The sequence below is a fragment of the Choloepus didactylus genome, chromosome 2 (assembly GCF_015220235.1).
Source record: "Choloepus didactylus isolate mChoDid1 chromosome 2, mChoDid1.pri, whole genome shotgun sequence".
NCBI lineage: Eukaryota > Metazoa > Chordata > Mammalia > Pilosa > Megalonychidae > Choloepus > Choloepus didactylus.
This window is the reverse complement of record NC_051308.1, coordinates 105,699,324-105,703,703: the sequence shown is the minus strand read 5'-3', so window position 1 is coordinate 105,703,703 and position 4,380 is coordinate 105,699,324.

Below are 4,380 nucleotides of genomic sequence, written 5' to 3'. Positions count from 1 at the left end.
TGGCAGCATCAGCAAACTAGAACAGCATTTAATCCTGATTTCAGGCAACTAAATTCACCAATTATTTTGTGTTGAGAAGGAAATTCATATCAAATTCATTCTGTATTTTCTGAAAATGGCCCTTAATATTTTCCACTTCATTATCTTTAACTATTTTTACCCAATTAAAATAAATAGCCTTTTCATTTTGGTGTGCTGTAGCAAATTGTTACTGCTATTCATTGTGAAATTTACAACACACCTTCTTGTGGTGTCTTTTTTCTCTTTACTGTGCTAGTCCTAGTACTAGCTTCTGCAACTCTGTTCGATTCTACATCAATAGTATGTCTTCACTTTAACTTATAAAATTTTTCTATTCTTATTTTCTTAAACTACAAAAAAATTTATTTATATCAATTAAAATAAGTATTTCATTTTAATCATCAATTATGATTTACGTAAGTATCAGCCTGTAGCTCATACTATCTGCATAAATTACTCAAATAAACAGATTATAATGTTAGATTGTTGCAAAGAAAAAATCATGTGAAATGAGTCAATCCATTGACACTGACTAGATCAATGGCATTTTTATATGTAATATTAGAACAGTGCACATGTCTAACATGAGCAGGACAGGATAACAGTGATATTTGAGGTTATGCAATAGCTGCATTGTAAAGTATACAATAAATAATAAAGCAATTAGGTTGTGTTTAAAGAGAAAATATTTTACACTGTGTCAGTTTTCAAATTGCCATTTAAACTAACTAAAATGAAATAAAATTAAAAATTCAGTTCCTCATTCATGCTAGCCACATTTCGAGTGCTGAGCAACACTTGTGGCCAGTGGCTACAATATTGGACTGCACAGGCATGTATAGTATAAATCCTGTATAACTGTTACTAACCCCCCACTAAACATTCAGAAATTTATTTGAAAACATGGTGTTGGGGATTGAATCTCTTTCCCCACAAAAGACATGCTCAAGTCTGAAACTTGCTTTCCTGTGGATATGAACCTATTTGTAAATAGGACACTTTGAAAATATTATTATTAGTTAAGGTGTGGACTCATTTGTGAATCTTTGAAAATCCTATTGAGATGAGGCCAAACTGAATCAGAGGGGCCTTAATCTACAAGACTGAGATCCTTGAAAACAGAGGAAATTTATATACAGTCTGTCAGAAGAAGTTGGAAGTCAGAGGAAATCCAAGAAGCAGATGCAAGGAGGGGGAGATGACCCTGGCATTTGGATTGCCATTTAATTTTTCTACAGTATGAAAAAAATTTGTAGAGTATTATTGCTTCTTAATTCTTAAAATAACCCATTTTTAACTTATTCACATATGGAATAGGTTTAATATGAACAGCAATTTCAGTTTCACTGGATTCTAATATGTTCACATCCTCTGCCCATGAAATTCCCACATACTTGATTCTAGTGAAATGTGCACATGGGGCTGGGCATTCAGTTATTATTGTGAGTTAAAAATTTGTTGACCAACAGTTTATAAAACTGCTTTCAGCCAATGCAAAACTTAAAAACATGGAATATGAGGATAATACAGTTTCAAACCAGAGCTACAGAGTGTTTTCCCTACAAACAACTTCTGCTTCTCCTCCTACACTTTGTGAGAGTTCTATTTTTGCCTCCATTATCCCTCTTTGCCTCCAAAGTTATGGTGTAAATCTGTCTTTTGTATAACCACTTGGCTAGAGGGGAAGTGGGAATGATCCAGTCCAAAGTCCTCATTTTATAAGCGATGTAATAAAGACTTGAAAACTTTAATGGACCTGTTTGATGTCATGCAACTGGCTAGTCTGTAGCTGATTTGAGACTAGCATATTTTTTAAAATACTATGCTTCATCATTAAGGTGGATAACTAAAAGTTACCTGAAAATGTATTTCCCCTGGAAGGGTGGATTTGCTTCCTAGGACTGCCATAAAAAATTACCATATGCAGGGTGGCTTAAAACAAAAGAAGTTTATTCTAGAAGTCCTAAATCAAGGCCATGCTCCTTCTGAAAGCCCTTGAGGAAAAACTGTCCCATGTGTCTGTCTTAACGTGTGTTGTTTGCTGGCAATCCTTGGTGTTCCTTAGATTGTGGCATTATAACTCCAATTTTTGCCTGTCTTCACATGGCCTTTTCCTGTATGTGTCAAGGTGACTGTTTCTAAGTGGCTTTCTAATAGGATAACAGTCATAAGATTTAGGGCCCAACCTAATCCAATATGACTTCTTTTTAATTAAACTAACCATATCTGAAAACATCCTATTTCCAAGTAAGGTCACATTCTGAGGTTTCAGGTGGACATGAATTTTGGGGGGACATTATTAACCCTATTACAGAAGGTAAAACTTTCACTGTGGAAAACAGGGATGACTTTAGGCCTTAATTTAAAAATTGTTTTGAAACTACAAATGCAAAGACAGGAACAAGACAGCGCAAGAGCAACAACGTATGCCTGACTCAAACCACTCCAACCACCGTGAGCCTCTCCCTTCAGTGAGGGTTGGAGGCGGGGGGGATCTTGAATCCTGCGCTTCCAAATGACCTCAGCTGGGACCATTTCAATTATCATGAATGTTTTAGTGACTTTGACCTCCCCAGAGATCTTCCTGTGGTGCAAACATGCAAGGGTCTGGGTCTTTGTCAGGCCATAATCTTGTACATCTCCTCACTTTTTCCAGGGTAAACTTCCTTTATATTTTTGGAACCCAGTGGGTTCCCTTAAGTTTTCTTCCCAAAATAAAGGTGATCTTCCCCAAGGCAACTTTTTCTCTATCATAAGTCACATAAATAACTGGGACTTTTAAATGACATATTGTCTTACTGCCAAATTCAATAAAAGAAAAACAAAAGGGAAAATATTAGGTTCTGTTTTTCTGGGCACCCAACTCTATAAGTCAATAAATGTTTAAAAACAAAATATTTCTGACTTTTTTCCAGTGTGACTCAATGACAAGTTCCATGTTTTGCACAAACCACTTTACCATTAAATGTCTATGGAAGAAAAGAAATGTCTGTGGAAAGGAGGAAGGAAGGACAAAGAATCTGATCTACAGAAAAAGAAGGGGAAAAGAACCAACCATAGTTGAAAGCTTACCATATGCTGGACATTTGACTTACACTCTTATTTTATCCTAACACATAAAATAGGAATTCCTTTTGTACTTTGCCATTGAAGGAGATGAAGCTAAAAGATCTGCATAAGGTTCACATGTAGTTAAGTGGTCATGGAGAGAGAAATTCAGTTCAAACCACTGTCTACAGTTCTTTCTAGCATCACTACCATATTTTATTTGGATTACTGCAATAGTTTCCTAAGAGGTCTTCTTACATCCAGTCTTGTTCCCCTCAAAATGGTCACTATCCCTCAGGCAGAGTCTGTTAAAGCTCTGAATCAGATTGTGGCACTTCCGCCTGCTTAAATCATTCTGGTGGCTCCCTTCATACTTAGAATAAAATTCAAATGCCTTTCCCATGCCCACAAAGCCCTGCCTGTCCTGGTGTGTACTTGCCTCACCAACCTCACACCCTATCACTCTCAACTCTCACGTACTACTCTCCAGCCACACTGGCCATCCCACTGTTCCTCAAGACTACAAAGCCTGAACCCAGCTTTGGACCTTTGCACTTGCTATTCCCCCTGCCGGCAACTCTCTTTCCCCTAGTTCAAGAGAAGCAAAGTCAACCCCTGCCTAGTTTTGTAAATAAAGTGTTACTGGTGTACAGCCACCCCATAAATAAATAGTCTGTGGCTGCTTTCATACACACAACTTGAAACAATGACAGAGTTGAGTAGCTGCGATTATATGGGCCACAAAGCCTAAAATATTTACTATCTGGGCTTTTAAAGAAGTTTTTCAACTCCTGCCCTAGATTATGGCCTGGCTGGCTTATCTTTTCATTCTCCCTCTAAAATGCCATTTCCAAAGAGTGGCTTTCCCTGACTACAAAGCTGAAGTAGCCCCTTGCCACAAATCATATCATCCTGTTTTATTGTCCTTATAAAACCTATTTTACTCATTTATTCATTTACTTTTTTATTATCTGACTCTCCTATCTAGAATATATGTTCCATGAGATTAGTGAGATTCTAAATCTTATTTACTACATTTGCCAGTTACTAATACAGAATAATCTCTTGATAATATTTTTAATAAATGAATACAAGATGTAAACCTTGGTTTTTATTACTCCAAAACTCAATATTTCCCATAATATCATGATCCTTTTTAACAAGAATATTCTGGTCATAGAATGAAGCAATGTCTTAATTCTGCTGATCTATTCTATTTCAAATTCAACAGCAATAGACATCACAAGGAAAAGCATGAAGTCAGTAAAATGCAGAGTACACATTTGTAGAGGGCACTCCAACTAAATTGGC